The sequence below is a fragment of the Oreochromis niloticus genome, linkage group LG17 (assembly GCF_001858045.2).
Source record: "Oreochromis niloticus isolate F11D_XX linkage group LG17, O_niloticus_UMD_NMBU, whole genome shotgun sequence".
Lineage (NCBI taxonomy): Eukaryota > Metazoa > Chordata > Actinopteri > Cichliformes > Cichlidae > Oreochromis > Oreochromis niloticus.
In genome coordinates, this window is record NC_031981.2 from 15,184,926 (window position 1) to 15,208,072 (window position 23,147).

Here is a 23,147-nt window from a genome sequence, read left to right on the forward strand (position 1 = left end):
CATTATTTTCAAAAGGAGTTGTGTTCCTGCTCACTCTTTCTGCCTGACACTTAACCTACTCTTAGCCCACAATGTTTTGCATCACAGGTACATTATATAAATGAATTTAAACCCTTCTGACAAGATGGAAATAATAGCTTGAGATTTGGCTGGTAAGAGCAAACTAATATGAATTAGTGCAATAGAGCGCAACAGTGACTGGCTACTCTTTTACTGATTAGGAGTTGATATCATATGGACTTGTGGATATCATATGGATGGTAAGAGGCTGAAGCACATACCATCCTTTCACAGTGTTGTAACTCGGAGTAAGTCCTCTTTGGACGGTAACAAGATTGTAGCCCAAAATCAGAAACCCTATGGATAATATGAATGGGAGTCTTACTTCCAGAACTCACTCACCCAGTGACAGAGTCAGATAATTTTGTAGAGGTGAGCTAGATCATTACCTAACTTGGACATGGGACAAAATCTTACACTGTTTGTTCACTTATACTGGTTTGATTTTCCTGAAGAAGGAATGCATAGATGTTTAGGACTGTTAAAAATGAACTTGAAGAAATATCAAAATGGTTATTCTAGAAAAAAATAGTAGTAATAATAGTAATAGTTGCGAGCCTGTGTGTTGCACCACTGATGGTCTTTAGCTTTGTTTTGGTGACATGGCCAGAAAGGTGGTCAGGCTTTAGAGGTTGATCGAAATAGTTTGGCCCCCACCCATTTGGCAATTGTGCATTATTCTAAAGACACAAACACAAGCAAGAAAGAGGTGTTGATTTTGTTAAAAACAACAAAATAAAGCAATAAATATACAATAAATACAATAGAAATATGTCTAAAACTGAGGCACTGTCCCTCTGAAATCAAAAGGTAAATGAAAAACTTCCCCAAAGCTAAACAAAACAAAAGAAAGAATGTTCTCCAGAACACAGTTGAGTCATATATCAAAAAGCGCAGTTCTTTTAACTGGACTGGTGAGCTCTGTGTTACAAATCATGAAGAGATATCATCATGCTACACTGACTCCTCAACACTGAGGAGGAGAAATGCAAATTGTTAGTACTGTGTTCTCCTTAATTTGAAAAAGAGGGGTTCCGCAGGCAGCTTCCTCTTGCCATATGCTCAGCCAGCTCAGCTCCGTCTTGCAGGAGCCACCTCAGCCTTGCAAGTGTGCAGAGGAAGTTGACATAATAGCCCTAAGTCACAAATGACACAAAAACCCAAAAAATACAGAAACTCTGCCACAACTGCTTCCAGCTATATGGCGGTTTGTGTTTGTGCGCTGCTTTCTTAATGTCTCAAAACATAACATCTGTTCAGCACTATTTTAAGAAGCATAATGCCAGTGAGCAGTGTTTGGAGATGGAGCCACAGGCACAAGGCAAGAGCCTCTTTCTGCATGCTCATAAAAGAGGCATACACTAAAGCCAATTGTGTCAAGATTTATCAGCAGGGCTTTAAAAATCATTTATGCGATGAAGATGGAGATATATGTCAAGTCTTTGGTGATTGTGGTACAGGTAGGAGTAAAGGAGTGAAGAATAAGCCTGACATCTGGTTGACATCTAAATGATGTGCTCATTGCAACGATTGGTGGTGATTTGGGTGGGTCGCATCACTTGGACACTTAAATGACAGAATAAATGAAAGTTCATTCATGTAGTGAATGAAAGCCAAAGCGAAGGAATAGATTTCAATGATGGACAGTGTAAAAAATCTGCTTCTAATGCTGCTCAGCTGAAGGAGTTAAAAACAATATGTGATTGAATGCATTCACAAGATCACCATCAAACATCAAACGTTCACATGCCAAATCCCAGTTTGTACAACTTGTTCTAAAAAATGTTGCCTTTATTGTTTAAGTGGCAATAATCCCTGTTATCAGTGGAGTTAAATCCACCGACTGAACAAAGCTCTTTGAATATGCCATTTAAAAAAAAAAATGGTATACAGCTACTTTAACAGGCTGCATAAGATTCTCCATGACTGTTAAAATGACTTTGATGCATAAAATCACTGAGGTTGCTTTTCATTGTTGACCCATGTACCTGCTTAAAAACAGAGATATGTTGAAAAAAGAGAATCACTCATACAAAGTATGTAAGTAATATATGTATGTAGTGGGACAACAAGAACACACACAACAGATTATTAGCTTTTCCATGTGATTTCATATAGTCTATATACTCATTTTAAACTTCTGCCTTGCAGTATATTTCTGCACGTGCGTCATCAGATCGACAAGCCGGGGGGGGGGGGGATAATCCATAAAAACTGTCTGTAATTCCTAAAAAGTGGTGGTGGTGTACCAAGGCAAAATTGCAAAAACATAATGGACCTAACATGGACCAGCTCTATAATTTATTTTCAGGTGTTGAAGAAGCACTGTTAGAAAAAAAAAGATTTAGGAGGGTTTTTTTTTTTTCCAGTTTTTTTCCAGCAGCCAAAATCTTTGAAGTCCTTCAATGACCAAGCCATGGGTCACAGTGAACTGAAGCTAAAGCCGTAATGCTTTCATTTCAACATTTCAGTACCAGTGAAACTATACCGCATCTGCTAGATGGTAGTAGAAAAAAGTGGTCTTTTAAAATATGAACCAGTCTACTCGTCACAAAAAAAAATGTAAGAGTGTGTGCGGAAAACACGGTTCAAAGGCCTTCTGTTCAAGTGCGAGTTAGGAACAACCTGAGGCAGCTGCCTGGGGGAACACAGGGTGGGGTTGGGACATGATAGCTCTGAAAGTCGAGTATGTAGGGGAGGCAGCTGGTTGAAGCAATGAAGTGCAGTGAGGTGACTTTAAAAAAAAAAAAGATGACATTAAATCATTTTTAGTGACCAGTCCATTAACTCAGTGTTTTTTGTCTCTTCCATGAAAATCATTGGAGTCTGGAGTGTGACCTGCCCTTAAAACATTTTCATAACCATGTTTAAGGGTCAACCACTGAAGAAAAGGGAAAAAAAAAAAAAAAAGATAAAATGAGAGGCTTTTTACTGCCAGCAGCAAGTAATGATTTCCTATCCTGTCTGGACACAATCTTGTACCATTGCCCCGGAAGGCTGTACTTCACCTCTTTAAGACAACATGGAATATCCCAATGCCATTAACCTTAAGAAACGATCAGTGAAAACAGGTTAATGTGGTTAAAGACAGAACTTCCAAAGATGGACTACCAGTGATAAATGAGGAGAAAATGAAGATTTAAACCCCCATGGATTAATGAAAGGTGATCACTTTCTAAGGTTTGAAATTTATGTATGACTTTGGCAAGAAAGCCTGGGGACAGAAGGAGATGTTGTCACTGCAACAGACACCAGGTGTAGGGAAATTATTGTCAAATTAAATTCAGAGCCAATTCTAAAGTATTATTAAACTGCCTACCTTGATCATTCATCCTTGAGTAATAAACTGTGATAAACCTCTCTTTGATGGCCGTGTAAGAAAGACTTTCTGTACAGGTACGTCTCAGCATGGAAGTTTAGATTATGCCCAACAAGACATCTAACTGCTACATGGACAAATACAGACACCAAGACATGAAAACAAACAAAAAGATGAAAGGCAACAAAAACTGATCACAGGTAAGTAACTGATTCCCAGGTAAGTCTCTAGTTAAAAGCTTAGGAGGCAGTGTTTCAGGTTGGAAGAAGAGGGAGATACATTATACTTCAAGTAAGTAGGTAAATGGAATGAACAGTTCTCTCTTTTCTCAGATTGTTGGGTTCTGAGGAACTTACTTGGAAATCATGCAGGACCTCCAGCTATCTTACAAGCGTACAGTTATCTTACAATCATTGGCCCGGTAATTTTAATTTTAGCGTGTGCAGCGGGGTGATCGCCGATCTTAAAAAATAAAAGTGGATCAAGGCCAGCGGTAATAAAGGCTGGAGAAACAATGCACGACTTTTAACAGATGAATTTCGCCCAAGGCAGAAATGTTGCTCGCTTCAGAAATAAAGCACAAGAATTTTTATAGTTTGTTTCATAAGGGAGCATTATGACAATGGTTATTGTGCGCCCATGGGTGAATGTGCACGTCTCTTGATTTTTTTCTAGCTTAGCTTTAGTCAGGGCAGATGCAGGAGAAGAGAAGGAGAACTTAGAAAGAGAAAGAAACCTCCAAGGCTCAAATGAACAGGTTTTGTGCAGAGGCCAGGTGGCAGATTGCTGGAGTTTGGAGATGAAAGCAGCAGAAGACTACTGATCTACTCTACAAGACAAGTATAAAACCCCTCTCTTCTATTTTCTCCCTTTCTGTGTTTCTCTCCTCCATGCCCACGAGCAAGTGATACATCAGGGTCAGGCGTGGTTGAGTGTAGGGAGGATCAGAGTGGCTGGCGCCTACTCATTTGGGCTCAAGACTTACGAAAAGGTCAGAGGAAAAAATGATTGGAAAATATGGAGGGAATGATGTCAAAAAACTACACAATGCACCAAAAGCTGCTTAGTATTTTCGCCTCATCGGTTTCTGAATGAGAAAAATGTCAGGCTGCACAACAATGATGAAAAAGTCACATTAAAATTAAGTTTGTTGGCTAAAACTTCCATGAAAAGAACTTGCAGACAAGCTCTATGTAGAGCATCATGATGCTTTCATCAACCTTCAGGATCGAAATGAATGAAGGGTGCTTAACTTTTAGGTATCCATAGTCTGTCAAAGGAAAACATAAGGCGTTGTTCATGGATTTGCATTGCTGATGAGCTCTCTGGCATCTGAGTTTGCAGGTAGTTCATTTTTTGTTTATGAGAGTGCATAAACAAAAAAACGCATGCTTTAAATTCCCACCCAGGATGCAGATGTTGCATTGTTTCCACACTTCTCTCTCTGTAGTACAAAAAGATGGGTTTGCAGACAGGATATCACTGTTGTAATATCCTCAATAATTTGTAGGACAACATATCCGTCCATCACATAGCAAGTCAGGATTCTTTAAAACACTTAAGTAAGTCCTTGATTATTAGAGTAAACACTGCAGTTATTTTTTAACCTTCCCATCAAATGACAGGTTGATTGTGGTACCTTCAGAGCACTGATTATAATAAACGCATATTTCTTTTGTTATTAGCATATGACGAAATATTAATTGTTGTGGATTCCATCATGGAAACTAAACAAGCTTTTAGGACCAATACATGCACAAAAGTATTGGGCTACACCAGGTAACATTTGAAGTCAGTTGTTTTCACACTCATTGTCACAGGGTTATCAAACTAAACACCTAGCCATTCAGTCTCCTTTAAGAGCTCACTGAATTCACATATGGTATCTTAATAGGATGGTACAGTACCATTACAACAAGTCAGTCACGAGAAAGTTCATCCCTCCTCAGTCAACTGTAAATGGCATGTAGGTTAGTGACTACCTGCCTGAAAAATATTTGTCTGCCTATGGCCGGGTGTGTAGCCCAGTAAGACCTTAATCCATTTGCTCTCTGAGCAGTAGTGAAGTTGTGAAAAATTAATCATAAGCCAAAAATGGAGACTGTTCACCTTCAAAGTAAACCTCAGCAACTAACACATTCAAAAGGACTTTTACTTTGATGATGATTAAAACACTAAGTAGTTTTGTTTGTTTTGTTTTTTGTAGAAGGCAAATCTAATAAATATTATCTTATAATTACATCTAGTAATTTTAATCATTCTTTCTCTCTTTTTGTGAACGTGAACATCAGTGGTAGCACTAGTTTTTGAACACTGCCCTGGATAATACAAAATCTTGTACCTGGATAAATATCACCAGACGTCACTTTAGGAATAATATATCCCATCTGTTTTTAGAAGTCATTGTAAGAACTGATGAAATTCACAATCTACCCTCACTGACTCACTAGCCCTCAGGGTCGGCTGGGAGGGCCTGTCCTTTCAGGGTTGCGTCATGCGGCAGTTGTGTATGCACCGACTCTCCGAGGAGCAACCATAAGACAAAAGAAGAAAGGGTGAAAAAGATTTAGTGGGTGAGATTAAAATCTCAAAGGGATGGTGAGAAAGCCAACTCTGTGCTGTTCAATTTAAACAAGCCTGGTAGGGGACTTTATTATTTATATTCTTATTTACAATGGCTTTGACATTTTTATCTCCATTCCCAGCAGCAAGTGGCAGTCAGAGCATTGCTTCTGACCTTGGACGAAGAGTCGTCCGAAATAAAACTTTTTCTTTCCAAATCACAACAATTTTTCCATCAGCTTTTGCGATTCCGAGACAAAGCTGTATTCTGCTGTGCTCTTACACTTTTCATTGAGAGCAGAAGAGCTTATTACACAGTTGAATGACTAATACTTCATATTGTCATAGGACAACAAGCATCAGAGATGAGGATCACCATTGTCCTCTATTGTGTGCCTCAGCTATTGTCATCAGTCACTAATTAGTAAATAAGAGCTGTTGACACGGTGCTGCACAGTACTAATGAACACAAGAGGTGTTAAGCCGCAGGGGACTCAGTCACTGCTGTAATGTGGAGGTGGGTGGTGAAATCAAAATGGCTGTGCATGTTCCTGTGTGCTTAAAAGAAGAAAAGACTTATTTGTGCCTACTGAAATAGCATTCTCCTCTGATTGGATGATATGACAATGAACAATGTAATGCAAGCGTGTTGGTGCTCTAATGCATGGATGAGCTCAAGACAGAAAGCGTGAGGAAGGAATCACCAGATAAGCACCCTCCCAGAGCTTTATGAGATGGTGGCTGTGAGTATAAAGAAGGAGCTGTGATTGAGACAATAACTCGTAAACTGCAGCTGCTGGCACCCGTGCTACGGAAAAAAATGCTTCTTAGGCAAGGGCGGTGAATGGTGTTGGGGACGGGGGAGGAGTGAGGAAGAGGAGGGAGGGGAGATAGGGCATCTGTCAGGTATAGAAGCGAAACAAAACAGTAGCACAAAATGAGGAACAGGGCTGCCTGGGAGTTGACAGAAAGACATCAGTCCTTGGTGACAAGGACAGAAACCCTTATCAATGGGCTGCACTCTGCAGGGCCAGGAGAGACAGGAGGGTGGGGACGAGCTGTGCCCCAAAGACTTTGTTTTCCACCGATGAAAATCCACTAAAGACTCTGCCATGCCTCAACTGTATAGATTTATTCTCGATTTGTAGTTTGTCCAAACACTCACCTTACAGTGATACCGTGACATGTTGTACTCGGGCTGCTGTTTCTCTTTTCCAGTCACCTAAAAAGTGTATTGAATGTGTGATATATATATATATATATATATATATATATATATATATATATATATATATATATATCACACACACACACACACACACACACACACACACACTGACTACTAACATAAAGTTAATGAGTAAGAACATTTAGTACAGGAGTCCCCAATCCCAGTCCACGAGGGCCGGTGTCCCTGCAGGTTTTAGATGTGTCTATCTCATGGTCATTTTTATCGAATCAGTCTTAATTGTTGGTAATCTTTAATTGTTGGTATAACCAACTATTCAAAGCTCTAACCATTGATATATTTTGCTTGTAATGATACCTTGTAGCAGACCTTATGGAATAATACACTGAACCAATGGTAAGAATAAAACTAAAAAAAATATTTTCTATGTCATACACCAATAATGTCCTTTTACACAGTCATGCAACTGATAAAACAGAACTACAGTCACATCCATTATGTGACAAAAAGTAAATAAATAAAATAAATTAAAATAAATGAAAAATTCGTTTATTATTTGCAGACATAACAATTTATTAAAAATGAATTAAACTCTTATTTTATTGTCATGTGTATATTGTGTTAGTTTACTGGACTCAAAAGCAGATGCGAGTTTGTGTGGGATGACAGCACAAATTACAGACAAAAAAAACAATGCTTTAAATAAAGTTAACAAGCCTAAACTGAAGCTACATGAGCGGAAACCTCACAGGCAGGCAAACCATCAGTGTAATGCAACACAGAACTGAGGGGACACAAAGGCTATAAATACACACAAGGTAATTGGGGAAATGGGAAACACTGGGGGAACGCAGCTGAAACTGATCAAGGAAGACCAGGCAAGGGAAGAAAAATTAAACGCAGCACACAAGATACCTGTGGAGTGTCCTCCACTTGCCCAGTTTCCTCAAGGACACGAGGCACGTCATGTTGGAATATGCAAAATTTTCAGCTAATAGCTCTTTGGGAAACACCTTGTTGGTGCAGAAATATGGTTTTATGTCTGTTTATGTCAATTAAAAAAATACAAGAAAAATAAAATATGAAGAAATAAGGGGTGGCTCAAGACTTTTTTACAGTATTGTATAGTATTCATATCCTAACTGTGACCCTGGAAAAAAAAAAAGCTCAAGTCTCAGCTCTGCAAGTTAGGGCTTGCTCATTTAATGGTAAATTATCTCTCAAGATCCAACTGGCTTAGGTGAAAGCAATGTAAATAAAATAATGAAAATATCTGATGGTCTACAGTATGATTAATTATGACAGGTTAGATGGTTAAATAGATCTTGTTAAGGAAGAATAAAATTAAAATGTCATCATGGTTCTAATGCATGACACAGCATTATCATAGGTTGTAAAAAAAAAATAGTCACTGATGAATTATTCTAGATGTATACAAAAACTAAAAGTTTTTTTAAAACTTGATTAAATAGAGATAGAATATTCAGATCTTCTCCATCAAAGTCAGAATGGGAGCAGAAATACAGCAAACCCAGCGATAGAGATCTATACTGTCTGTCATCAGTATTCTGGAAAGGTCCTTGGCCACTAAACTGAAGACTAGTCAGCAAGTGTCTGTAATCTGCTGTGAAAGCTGAGTGCTATGAAGGAAACATCTCAAGCGTTCAGCTGGCGACGGCTGTCTGCTCCTTTTGCTAAAGTCAATCTCCCGCTTGACTCTCTTCTGCTGCACTGATGGATGTGTGTGTGTGTGTGTGTGTGTGTGTGTGTGTGTGTGTATTTCAAGGGAATGTAAGTGCACACCTACACATAGACGGATGGAAACACACACACAGAAAATTCAGTGAATCATCTGCAGGGCTTTTGCCCACAAGTTTGCCGGTGTGAAGGGGGGCAGGTGGAAGTGGGGGGCGCGAGGGTTTGAGTTGCTCTAGCTGACAAATGTCTCTTCTCGCTCTCAAGCTCTAAGACCAGGTGATTGTTCAATCTGAGGACAGCACTACAGGGCCAGTACAAGGCACAGAAACACAAAGTGAGAGAACGTGTGAACGAGACAGGGCCAAAGAGAAAAAAGGCCCGTTGACAGATTTGGTGAGATGTTTCTGTTACAGGATAAAAGTCATCTTTGAACTGATCATCTTAGCTTTTACGTTCACTTTTGTTGAGTGTTGAGAAGATAGTGAACGGCTAGAACTTTGACTGATGTTAATTAGCCTTCATTTTATTTTGCTATGCAGATGATGCCTAAATTTGCTTTACTTTTTTATTTTTGGCCAGTTTTACATATCTTAAACTAAGGTCAACTGGGTGTTGAAGTGCTGCAATTTATTCAAAGCTGCTGGTGTCAGAGAGATGACCAAAAGCGTTTTCTTGGCCTACTTGTTGTGAAGCACAAGGCCAAGGTGGTGACTTAGGTCTCACTCCTAACTTTTAACATACGGACGTTTGGTCAGGATCCCCGGCCACAGATGCACTCTGCCTTTCTTTACTCTGAAGACTCCAACCTGCTCTACCTTCTGCACGCATACAAACCCAGTTACTTTGTTACAACCCACCTACTCTACAAATGTGTGCGTGGTATTAAAGTTTGTGTGTCTCCCACACAGTTTCCTAAAGTAGCCCATGAATCAGTATAAAAAATAATAAACTGCTCACCACATGCATACTGTATGATGGGTTTGAAAGTTTAATTACCCTGCTTTATTTATGGAGCATTGGTTGCAAAAAAAAAGTGACAGACAATAACAGTGTCAGCTGCCATTCACTGTTATTCATTTTGCAGTGATGCAAAAAAAGACACAGCATGCCTGAAATGAGGAATTTACGATGTATTACAGAACTTGTCAAAGATGCAGACAAAGAGGTGAATATACAGAGAAAACCATACATCCAGGAACAGAATGTACAGACCATGACAGCGAGGTATGGAGTGAATTCAGACTGATCTGTGTGTGGGAAAGGCTGGCTGAGTGTGTCGGAGAAACACTGGGGAGACTGGCAAGACAGCTGGATGGAGAGGAGACTACTGTCTTAGATTCACAGCACACTGCCGAACAGCTGGCCACCTATTCTCTCTCTCTCTCGTGCACACACACACACACACACACACACAGACACACACACACACACACACACACACAGAAACGACCTGAATAAAGACACGAGCATGGCTGGACAAGCTTGAGGATGAACAAATCTAAAAGTATAGGTTAGAGAGTGGAGAACTGTGTGTGATGTGCCTCACAGTGAACACAGATTGGTACTGAAATACACTGTCACCCTTTAGCCCTCGTAAGTCAGAGCTGTGCAGGTGAAACGAAACAGCTGAAAAGATGGAGAAGACAGAAAGGACAGAACGAGGGGGGGGAAACAAATAAATTGAGTCAGTCTTCCCGAGAAACCGATTCCAACATGAAAGTGGTGCACCGTCACACCGCACTAAGTTGAGTATAAATTGAAGAGGACGTGCATACCAATACTCTACACAAAAACTACTTGCCCTCAAGGTGTGTGCACGGGGCCTCTGCAGATCTGACAAAACTCTCCACCCACAAGTGAAATCAGCAAATTGTATTCTTTCACCTGTCATGCTGACATCAAAGGCAATTTCCTCTGTTTACGCTGTCTGAAACAATCACTTTTATTTTCAGCAACAAGGTAATCTGAGGGCGTCACCTGCTTTGTCTTCATTCTGCTACCGTATGCAGCATTTTTAATTATTGGTATTGTAATAAATAATTTAGCTGGGTTGTTCTCTTCTCATGGGATTTTGAGAACAGTGGTTTACTTCATGTTTTGGTGACAGCACATTATTAGATAAACCTAAAGTGCTTACGGGCAAGTCAATTTACTTTTTGCACTTAGTCAGTGGATGTTTCTGACTTTTAATCACTTTTCTACACAGAGATGGGTCTATAATGAACACGGCTTGGTATATTTACCGAAATACAACAATTAATCAGACTCAGACAACCCTAAAGTGGGTTAGATTAATGTTTAAATGTTGGAATATATAATGCTGACTTTAATAAATAGCTGAATGATCACATGGCATTCAAGAAATACAAACATACACTTGGCACTCTGTAACTTCATTAATACCTTTCAGTAGAGGTAGGCAGAGCGATCCAAATATCAATAGTATTGGATTGACACTATTGATACGATCGAAAAAATTTGGGCGTTGTTGTTGTTGTGTTAACTAATTACTGTGGAAAGAAAAGTAAAAGTCTTTAAAATGTGTTCAGAGTTTGGCAAATCATGACACACTGCTCTGCCCTACATAAGCTGCCTTTTATAAGTTAAAAGTATCGGTATTGGTATCTGCAATATTTACTTGATATCGGATCAACGCTGATGGGCCAGGATCTGACAGTAAATAATGTTTTGTGTTCTTCTTCTGGACCTCCTGCAAGTCATTTATAACACAGATTTCACATTTATATGATGGAATAGTTTGCGGTAATGCAGCCCTCCTCTGCATAAATCCTACACTCTTCCTGATTAGATTTATCCAGAGATGACACACACATTTGTCTACACAAAGTTCCCAGCTATTTCTAAAAGTGTTCATCCTTATATCAAAAACATATTAATTCTCTGTTGACTTCAAATTGATTTGAATTGCTGTTTCCACAGAAAAACACGTGAGTAAAAACAGTGCTTATACTTTGGGGTAAAGTGGTTTTGGGCAGGTAGGGGAACCCTAACATTAGGTGTAGTGCAGCACGGGTATAAGAATTATTTGGAAATAAGTCACAAGAATTTTTATTGTAAGGAGGCCGTGGGATGTCATTATTTTCTTATTACTGAGCAAGTATGTCCATGCTGTCATTGAAACAACAGGCTGCAGGGCATAAAAAATTAACTCATTCCACAGTGTTACCCATTAATCTGGATCGGATTTAATTGCTCATTAACTGAAGGTGCTGGAATGCCATTTCGGATTGTTCCGGCTTACTTTAACCCCTGCTTACACTGTATTACTTCAGTTAGTAGATTACTCGCTCCATTAATGGATCTGCTTCCTTTTGCCCTGCAAACTCTTGCTATAATACGTGTAATGTGTCATTATTAAAATGAACAGGACAATTATAAATTAATACATTATTGGTAGATCACCCACAGAACTTTACACTTCCAACAGCACATTTTTAATATTCTACACAATCATTTCCTCCACTTAGTAAATTTGGTCCTGAAAGTGTTCACAGGTTCACAATGTCAGCTTATGCATGAAATAAGATGCAGGAGAATGTTAAAGCGTAGGTTTACACAAAAACATGTAAAAATAAAAAAGCAGCAAAGTTACCCCAAATTTTTGAAGTACTCCAAAAGCTAAAGGCTGATCAAATTTAGGATCACTATTGCTTCATTCACATGAACACTGTGCTTCCTCATACACTCACATTATTTACCTCAGAAGCCGTAGAGAATTAGGTCTTGTAATATAAAGCAAGTTCAGCATATTGAGGGTATTTTTCCATTATTTGGATTCACTTACCTTAACGCTGGCTCACTATCAGCTTGCTAAGTTCATCCAGGGTCTCTCCTGTGCGTTCACATGAAAAGGGTGGTGCTGACAGCGCCTGACCAATCATGAACATGGATAAATGTGCTTGCAGCAGAGCGGCTGATTTTACAAAGATAGATAAAACTATACTATGGGAATAATATGAATAGATAATATGAACAGCTGCTGCAGACTAAGAAGCAGCGTGTGAGAGGAAATGCTCTATACAGTCATTTATTATAAGTAAAACAGCTGCATGAGTGTGTCTGCACTTTAAGGGCTGTAGTTGGTAAGCCTGGAAAAGGCCAACTTTAATTATAACGTTAATACATTTTCACCTATATTTGAAGGCAGGAAGGAATGCTTGAAAAAAGGCAAACTCTGTAATTTAATAATTGTCAGTGCCACAGTTCTGTCATTAAGAAAATCAATGTTTAAAAGAAAGTCTTAGTTTTGATTCTTTCAGCTGCAACCCCAGTGGTGTTTAAGGGTTCGAGAGCATATAAGAACAAATATAAAAACACAGGCTACGTCCAAATTCGAAAACAGGATCTGCAAGTACAAATTGGTGCCGTGTTTTAGTATCAAATATATTCATGCTTATGGAACAATAAAACTATTGTAGAATGTTTTGCAACCAACAAGAACCAGAAGAAAAAATCAATAAACCTGGATCTTAAAATTGATCATTCTTAAACACAGAAGTCTGAGGGATCTTCTAGGAATGATGACACTATTTTCTGGAAAACTGATTGGTCAGTTGGTAATGATTTCAAGCTGTTTAACATTTGCAGCATGAGTTACCATGGCAGTGTATCTTGGTGAGAAGCGAACCACCGTTGTCACCCCGAAAATCCAGGTTTAATCCTGAAGTTACCTGGATCTTGCTGTAGTACAGGCCTCTGTTCTTTTCTTAATCCTTCTGACTGGCATTATATCAAACAGTGATCATGTGACAGTCCATCAGTCTTTTTTGCTCCAGATGTGTTATAGTTACTGCAATACACTGTTTATACTTTAACTAAACACAAAAAGGCTTCAAACTTTCAATGGACAGAAACACATATTCATAAAGAAGCTTTTATTGTGAACTCATAGAAAACTTGGAATAGATGATCAGACAGACAAATCGTGCAGAGAGAAGACTTCATGATTCAGAAATTAATTCTAACATTTTATATTTTTTGCAAACTCATAGCTGATCAATGCAGATAAGCCTGACACTGTAGTTGCATAACAAAAAAATTAAGCAGCAACTCAAATGTCTACGTGAACAATGCATCCTGGTACCTAAACACATAATAACAATAAGAAATCCAAAGTCTGGTCAATGGGATTTTTTATAGTAAGTAAGTTTTAGTATTTTGGGCAATTTGCCACACTGACATTAAAAAAAACAAAAGAATAAATTGCCAGGACATAACACAATATAATAATATATAAATATAATAGTAGATCCCATGATACTTAAAGAAACAAAGGGGTCACTATTGTTAGAAACCCTTCAAACATAAATTGAAGAAGTAACTTTTGAATGTGCAGCTCTGCCCAGCTTGCTACTCCATGAGGACCATGTTTCTCACACAATGAAACAAACATAAAAACCACACTTTATGAAAATTACATAATCTCACAGAGTTTTTTGCCAGCTCCTTTGATATCTAGCTGCTCAGACAAGGGCACTTTCCTCTTATCCTATGTATCTAATTACCAATGGCTTGTCCCCGAGGAAGCGACTGTGAGGCGGTCTCGCCATTGTCATTAAACCTTTAGCTCTTATGCAAAATAGTACTGGACTCAAATGACCCAGTAGGGTCACAGGTCAGCCGCTCCTACCAGCCCACAACACACCCACACACACGTTCATGTGCACACAGAAACGCACATGTTCACAATACACGAACTTTCAAAACAGCATCTGTTTGACCACAAGGTGAGTCAGGTCTGTTCATGCTCTGTGCCCTGCAGACTCAATATGCTGCCTGGTTGTGAGCAGACCTCCATTGGCTGTGTTCTGGCTGGTGTGTGATTTCAAACTAGCATAAAACACAGCAGCCCACTTACTGTATATGACCCCCACTGGAGGTAAATAAACGAAAGTTGGAAGGCAGGTTTGTCTCTTGTTACATGCGCATGCATTCTATTTGAATTATTTAGTTTAGCATAAAGTAGGAAATATTTGGCTTTTGTTTTTTTAACACCATGATCTGCAGTAATGGTACCTATGGTGGATTTAAAACTTGTTTGTTTTTTTTTAATGACTGCCCCACCAGACAAACAGCACAACAAGAATATCCATGATATCGGATCAGAGTACCGATCCTTTTCAGTATCACTGCTTACCAAATCTGTTTTTTACAGCCCTGAATTTGTCTCAGCATTACTCAGTGGAGCTGTACATGAAAATGCAAATGTCTGACTCAGTGAGTTTGAACATTAAACAGTCTTTATCCTGCCAGCTCCCCGGTACAAAGTCTGTATGATGTCCGATTGAGCCCGTGCAAGAATAGCACAGGCAATTTTTGCAGCAAGGGAAGTGGATGTTATGTATCCTCTTTCCTGCAATCTCTACCTAAGCAGCACACTGGGCAAAAAAAAAGAGTAAAAATTTAAATGCATTAACAACATACTTTGATAAAATCAAGTTTGTTTCTAGATTATACCTGTATGCAACAAAATGCAGTTGTGCTAATTTGCAAGATAATGCTTTCTTAGTAGTATTTAGTGTATTTACAATAAGTGTACTAATTCGCATTAATCAATTGATATTTAGTGTTGTCAAAGCATACTACCCCAAAATATCCACAAGGGTTTTTATCATGCATCAGATATGTTTGCCTTACTCACTACTGGAAATATCCTTTTTGGTATCTTCTGTCATGGGCGAAACCAGCTTGACGATGGAAGTTGTTTTCTTTACTTTTCACCATAATTGCCAGGTGCAGATATGTCAGAATTGTTTTCAGTTTCAGTTCACTTCAGTTATTCAAACTGGATTCTTTTGTACTTTACCTAAACTTGTACTGGTTGATGTAATCTCATCATAGACTTACATAAACCACTTTGCTACACTTTACTATGGTTTTTAACATCACTGGTGTTTTGATGCTTCCTTATAAAATTTAGCCAGAAAACCTGAGATGCCACATATAATACTTTATAACAGGCAAAATTTCCCCAAAAAGTTTTGACAGAAGTCCTAGAATATTTTGTTAAAAAGAAAATAAATGTACATTATTAATAAATAAGTATTTAATATTTTAACCGGTGACTTTGGGATTAGACTTCGAGCTTCAGTGTGTATGCAAAACAATTTGTAAAGAATGATTAAAAAAAAATCCTGTGAACATCTTAGCCTCTAAAACTCCAAAACTCACAGGTGTGTGAGCAATATTGGATAGATAAGCGATGTGTGAACACTAGCTGAACACTCCACCAGAAGCGTAATTCAAGTATAAATCTCTGGTTTATATGGAGCATTAAAAAAGAAGGTTGCACTTTGAGATTCGGAGGCAAGTATCTGATTCTGTGAAGCAGAGATTGAGCTGGAGGGCTGCGGCATGGCGAGGCTTCACTGTGAATCTGGATATTGAAAAGAGACTGAAATGAGGAGGGTGGGGGAGAGAGCTTGGACAGACAGAGGAAGAGGAGGTATGAAACAAAGACATGCTGACAGCACTGCTGAGAGGAGACTGAGGCAAAGAATATATGGAGGAGGGAGGTGGAGTGCTCAGAAACACTGGAGGGTAATATTCCAGGAGTATGGTTGCCATACGGCCGGTATATACTGAGCAGAAGCCAGTACCTTCTTTAACGCGGGCAGACGTGTCTGTGTGTGTGCATGTGTGAGGCAGCAGAGCCTGAGGCTGTACCCGCTGAGAACAGTCAGACTGGGAATCAGACGGCTTGTTGGAGACAGTTCAGCACAGACTGGGAGAGAGATACTCGTATATAAACCTCCACGCAGTACATAAACACTCAATACATAACATGCCAGCAATTTTCTCCCACTAAGCAACCATAACATGAGGCCGGATTTCAATTCATTGTACCTTATTGTTTGCTTCAAGTGCTAATGGCTAAAAATACTATTTAATATGTGTCATCTTGCATGGAAAGGGAGAGCGATAAGGAGAGAGCTGGAAAAGGAGGAGCAGATGGTGTTGTTGCATGCAGGACGGTGCGCGCATCTGAGTGTATGTGACCAAAAATTCCTGAGGAGGGTCACTTGAGCTCTGAATGCATTATTAAAAACGTGTCGCGTTAACACCTGTCACATGGCTACAGCTAGAGAGTGGGTGCTCTCTGTGTAATGGATAATTAGAGGACACTTAAATACTAAGAAGAGACACAATGGGTCTGAGGAAGTAACAGTGTTTGAAGTGAAGTGTTTGTATCTAAATTATCATCCAGAGAGCTTTAATTGAGAGTTTGGGTGTCCTGAATAAAGTGGAGGGTGGTTTATTTTAGGGTTCTCCTCAGCATATTTGTGTGTACTCACAGAAGATATGTGTGTTCTAAAACCATGACATATACAACACTTCCAAAGTGGCGATTCAGTGAAGACTGAATTATTTTGGTACGAGTGGTGAACATTGTATCAATCAAATCATGTTTTTTCCACACTAGCACCCTGAATAATCAACTTTTTCACTTTCCAAACGGTCATTAACATCACATAGAGTAACATACTGTTGAGTACTTCATCAAATATTGTACATTATGGATTTATCTCTGGCAAACTTTGGGATTATCCAACTTTACAAAATAGGAGGGCATATAAAATTCATTTAATAAAGCACATCTATCATATTTGGCCCGCTCTTCTAAAATACCCTAATCAATTATACATGGGTGCTGCTTGCAAGCTGAGTGTGAGTCTTTTCAGCACAGATTCAGCAGCTGGGTTTGTCTGTGAGTCTTTTTTCTTTCTGTTTTTTTGACAGGAAGGCTGATAGTGTGCGACTAAATAACGCTCTGCATCATCAAGTTTACCAGTTTGTCTTTTATTTGTCTTTTGATTGCTTCAACAACTAGACCGGGCCTCGGTTTGTGCTAAATGCTGGCCATGTCTACAAGATAACAGAAGTTTGACAATTCTTATCAAATCTTATCACCCTTCATTTTTGTGAAAAAATCCATCCATTTTTCCACTATGCAATTCAAAACTGTAGTGGCGGAGTGAAACTTTATTTTCACTCCCTATTTAACTTTTTGTCGACCAAACGTACACCATGGTGTTTGTATGAAATGTTGGATCTCAGTTGATCTAATAGTCAGGAATTTTTGCAATATTCTCCATGCTTTTCCCTTCATCCTTTTGCAATGACTGTGGCAAATCCACCACATATTTGTCACTACCTCTCTACTGCCATAAACCAAGCAGCTGCTGGTATCATTCAAAGAGCCAGGCCATCTTGTTGTGTCTCTAAAGCACCATATGGATCAGTATAGGAGCTCCTTTTACACAGAATCTGGGATATGTTTGTGCAAACTTTAATTTAATAGACAAAACTTCACAGGCTTGCTGGCTGGACAAAGATTTTATGAAGCTGTCCCTAAAGAGAAATATAATAGTCATAAAACGAGATAAATGTTAGCGCTAATAAAAGTCAAAGTAGCTCTTTCTTTATTCGCTGATTATACTGCAAGAAATGTTCTTCTGAGAAGAGAGCAAAATATATCAGATTCGGTCTGTTGTTGTAAAAATGTAAAAAAAAAGAAAAAGAAAAAAAGAAGTTTATTGCAGGACAAAGTGTGTGAGCTAGACATTGCAAACTGGACAGAGATAACAGGAAGAAGAGTAAAAGTTGCTGCTGCGAAAATAATGACATGTCCCTAGTTTCCAGTTCTTGTTATTCCAATTTACTTCTCCTGACGCTTCACTTGAGATGATACTGGCTACTGTTATTAGTTTAACACCTTGAGTGGAACACAGTGGCTTGCTATAGTGAAAAAAACTCTTCAGAAACTTGCTCAGAGGGCGCAGTAATTAAAATAAGCAAAAAACAAACTCAAAAAGCTGCATTTGCCATTATGTCCAAAAATATGTGGGCAGATAAACGGTGTGTGGTGCTCAGTGCTAATTTTGGTTTTTCATGGTCTCCATATCTATTAATACCAGCTGGCCAGTCTGATATTGTTCTGTGAGTCTGTGATTGTGAGTCTCTCTTTCTGTCTCCCTCTCTGTTTGTGTGTAAATGGTAAATTTGAAATGAACCAATTCTTATAGCACTTTTCTTCTCTAATCCAGCACTCAAGGCCCTTTGTACAACATGCCTCATTCACCCATTCACACAAGCACTTTTTTCCTACATCCAGCTAACATCCATACATATTCAGCATCTTGTCCAAGGATGCTTTGGTATACACACTGGACCAGCCAAGGATCCAATCACCAGCAGATCAGTGGATGACCTGCTCTACCTCCTGACCTGCAGCCACCCCAAGTATCTTGGAAAAATATGAATGCATAGCAGGAAATGACTGTTACTAATAACATGATGATGAATTTTCTATGTGTTATTGTGTGTTATTCCTCATATATAAGTAGTTTTGACAGGTATTTAAACATATTGAATAGTGTACCTTGTATTGTTTTCACATGTGGCCCTGGAGAAGGGGTCACATGCTACAAATGTTGTTTTTAATATGTTAGCAGAGGTGTATATGTGTGCTTATGGATACAGTTTGCCAACACAATAGCACAAGTGTGGAGGATGTTGGTATAAAACTTTACTGATGTTCAGAGTGTTGTTCTTCTTTTAGGGGTCACCACAGCACACAGCCGTCCTCATGTCACTCATGCCAAGCATTCTTCTTCAGTCTTCTGTCACACCAACCCTCTGCATGTCCTTCAAAACTACATTCATGAATCTTCTCTGAGTTCTTCCTCTTCTCCTTTTGCCTGGCAGTTCCATATTCAACACTTTTAGTCCAATATATCCACTATCCCTCCTCTGCACATGTCCAAGACATCTCAGCCTTGCCTCTCTAACTTTGTCTCTGAACTCTCAACCTGAGCTCTCCCTCTGATATACTCATTTCTAATTCTATCCCTCCTGGTCACTCCCAATTAAAGCCATAGGATTTTCAACTCTGTCTCTTGTAGTTCGGCCTCCTGTCTTTTTGTCAGTGCCACCAAAACACACATCACAGCAGGTCTCACTATTATCTTGGAAAATTTCCCTCTTTCACTCTTGGTGCTCTTTTTCTCACAAATTTCCCCTAACATTAATCTCCACTCACTCCACCCTGCCTGCACTCTTTTCTTTGCTTCTCACTGTCCGTTGCTTTAGACAGTTGACCTCTGGTTTTTAAACGCCGTTGTGTGAAGTGAGTAGTGATTATTAGTTGAATATTTAACTGATGAACACCGACTACATAGGGGTGAGAACATCAATAAGTTGATGGGCATATTTGCTTTTGTCAAAAATGGTCTTTAGTCAGCTATTACATTTATTTACTTCATATAGTCAGCGTAACAGAGTCAGCATATTTAACATATTTCTCAAGTGGCACACTAATAGTTTCAGGCTCAAGACTTCAACTAATCATTATCTCTTTTGGCTGACGGTAGGCAGCACAAACAACCAGAACCAATCACCCAACTGAATGTACTAATAAGCCAAGCGTGTCATGGTATTTTCATTTTCTGACATCAGATTATGGCTCCGTGTGCAAAAAAGAATTCACACAATCTTTTTCTACTGCCCAAACTCCAGTTTTGAGAGCATAGGGTATGCGGTTGTTTTCTGTAATGTCACTGTTAATGGATCCCAGTGGGCTCACTCATATCCCGAAAGCTGACAAAGGATTCTTCTAAACAATGATTCGTGGTGGGTGGCTTGTCATTTTTAGTGTTGCGGGGCATGAATTAATGAGTAAAACCCTGAAAAGTCTACAAATGACCAATCACCCAATGTGAAACCTATTTGCATTTGGAAAGATAAATGGTGTGGAGCCAGCAGAGGCCTATTAATTGTGTCAGTTTGGTCAAAATCGGAACTTTCTCAAAATCAGGAACTTTGATAATTAAAATGGTCAGTATATGAACCTTTATTCCACTTGAGACTAAAACAACACTTCAGAAAGTAAGACTTTATCTTTGTATTGTGTATTGTTTATGCTCATATACTTTATTAAACACGGTTGGGAATCTTCTTTCAAGATATTGTCCCCAAATGCTGACCACCCATCTTTAGTGTCAAATGATTGATAATCTGGGGCTTTTAATGATTTCTGTGAACTGTTCTTTTCCAGGGTGGAATGATTGTACAGCATATATATTTAATGGCTTTAATGACTTAACAAAAACAAGAATTGGGTGTTTAAGTCTGATGTATTTTGGATTTTCTCTAATCCACATAAGCGTCAAAAGTATGCACACAGGTTCAAATATATTTATGTCCACTCAAAGCCTTTAATTAATATAAGTAGAGCTGAAGGTTCTATCATATTTTTTAACTTGACAAGGCCAAGCCTATTAGAGTCATCTTAGTGATCATGATTGACTATAAGTGGTAGACTTGCTTGAGGAGGATTGGTTTGACAGGAGGCATTTGTTTAGAACCACTATGATAAAATCTTTAATATAATAAAATAATAAAAAAGAAAGCTCTGTTGGGAAGCAGACTCATTTTGCAAATCCAGCAAATTCTGAAACCAGCCTTGCGTGACAGCACTCACTTAAGTAATTAAAAATTCCATCTATTAAGACAATCATCTCCATGACAACACTGTCTGTAACAGCTACGTCGCTCGACAATGTATACCAACTTTATTCCAAGTTTTAAAGCGGTAAGTGGCAGCTAAGAGGCCAGCATTTTCTAGTTTCCCAGCAAGGATGAGATCAGGTCTTTTTTCTCTTTTTCAAAATTCTCTCCGCTCTGTCCCTGAACCCTGGGGGTAAAGGAGAAAACGATGCAATTGCCCTCAGCCATGAATGATTCAAGAGCTCACACTGCCTTCTGAGTTTGAGGTACTTGCAAACATCCTGGGGGGGAAATTGAGGACTCACTAAAGCCAATCTTTTTCTGTCATTTAAATATTGGAAAAAAAGCTGCTACCTTTAAATATTTGCTTCATTTTGATGAGTTCTTAGACATAATGTTTGAAATACTTTGCTCATTACTGTCTGAAAATACACCCTTGACGCATTTGTAATATTTCTCCTTCATCACCTTGATTGGGGTCGTTACTGCTTGCATACGCAGCTCTAAATTATGAGAAGTACCTTGCTTCTTTATGATAGTCTAAACTCCCACAGCACCCATGCATGGAGATTTATCTGCCAATCTCACTGCGTTAAGCTTGAATATGAAAACGATGGTATGAATAGACACCAATCAGGAGCTGCAGAGACATCTCAGCACAGCACCTCTCTCAAATCATTCTGATTTCAGAGCTTCAGAGCATATAAGTATTTAGACAGTGGCTGAACATCAGAATGGATACTGAGATTTCTGCAGCTAGCCGGAGCTGATGAAGAACCATAGGGGTAACCTGATGGACAAATGCTACTCTTTTGACACATCTGACCCCTTTGTTACCAAAGTACAAGTTTACAAATTGTACATTACAGCTAATGATGTAATGTACAAGTTTACAAATTGTACATTACAGCTAATGATGTAATACCCGTATCAATATCTAATATCTAATATGCTAAGTATTGGTCATCTAATATCTTAAGTAAAAAGTGATTTTACTACCAGCTTATAGACTATAGTGTTTAGTGCAAAATTATATAATTTCTTGTCATCCGCTGAAAACACTAATTACATTTTTAAACGTTTTGCTCAATTTGTGTTACCTTACTTTTCATAGCTCTATGAAAGGTATCTATAAACATCTCTAAAGAAAGATATGATTTTGGGGCTTTCCCAAATGAAAGACAATCAATGCAAAATAACAATGGTGACATCTCACAAAGTGACTGCAGGTAGTAACTCATCAATAGAAATGCAGCATGAAATGACACACTGATTAGTGTGATACCTGAACTTGTTAAAAAGGTAAATGAATTCTAAAAATTAAATGGAAAAGAAATGAGAAAAAATATGAAAAAAAATTGTTCAGGATTCCAACGAAGAAGAACCTCTAGCTGAGTTTTGACAGCAGAAATTCTGTATGATGTGCTCTCTAGTTACCCAGACGAAAGACAGGAAAACAAGTAGTTAAGGAACCGTGGCCTACACTGTAGCCCATGATTTAGTTGGTATTAAGATAAGATAAGATAAGATAAGATGACATTTATTAGTCCCACAGGTGGGAAATTTGTTTTTTTATCTATTATCCAGTCTCCATGAATGCAAACTCATTGACCTCTGCAAGTTTATTAGACCCATGTTATACCAACACATTCTTGCAACACGTTCTCACTCCCAAAGCGTAATATTTTATGCTAGGTGACAAATCGTCAACATGCTGTCTCTACTGTAACAAAACACATATATAGACTTTAGTATTTGTTAATACATATATTATACACATACACATATAAA

General features: G+C 38.6%; 1 long non-coding RNA gene across 1 annotated transcript in view; it reads left to right on the forward strand.

Annotated features, from left to right (window-relative positions):
- The first annotated feature begins 3,033 nt into the window (after positions 1–3,033).
- Positions 3,034–23,147, forward strand: part of LOC106098740 (uncharacterized) — a 46,575-nt gene continuing 26,461 nt past the window's right edge. Inside the window, exons 1-2 of the long non-coding RNA XR_001225023.2 lie at positions 3,034–3,224; positions 3,457–3,579. This is a non-coding gene — a long non-coding RNA (uncharacterized LOC106098740). The remainder of the gene's footprint in view (positions 3,225–3,456; positions 3,580–23,147) is intronic.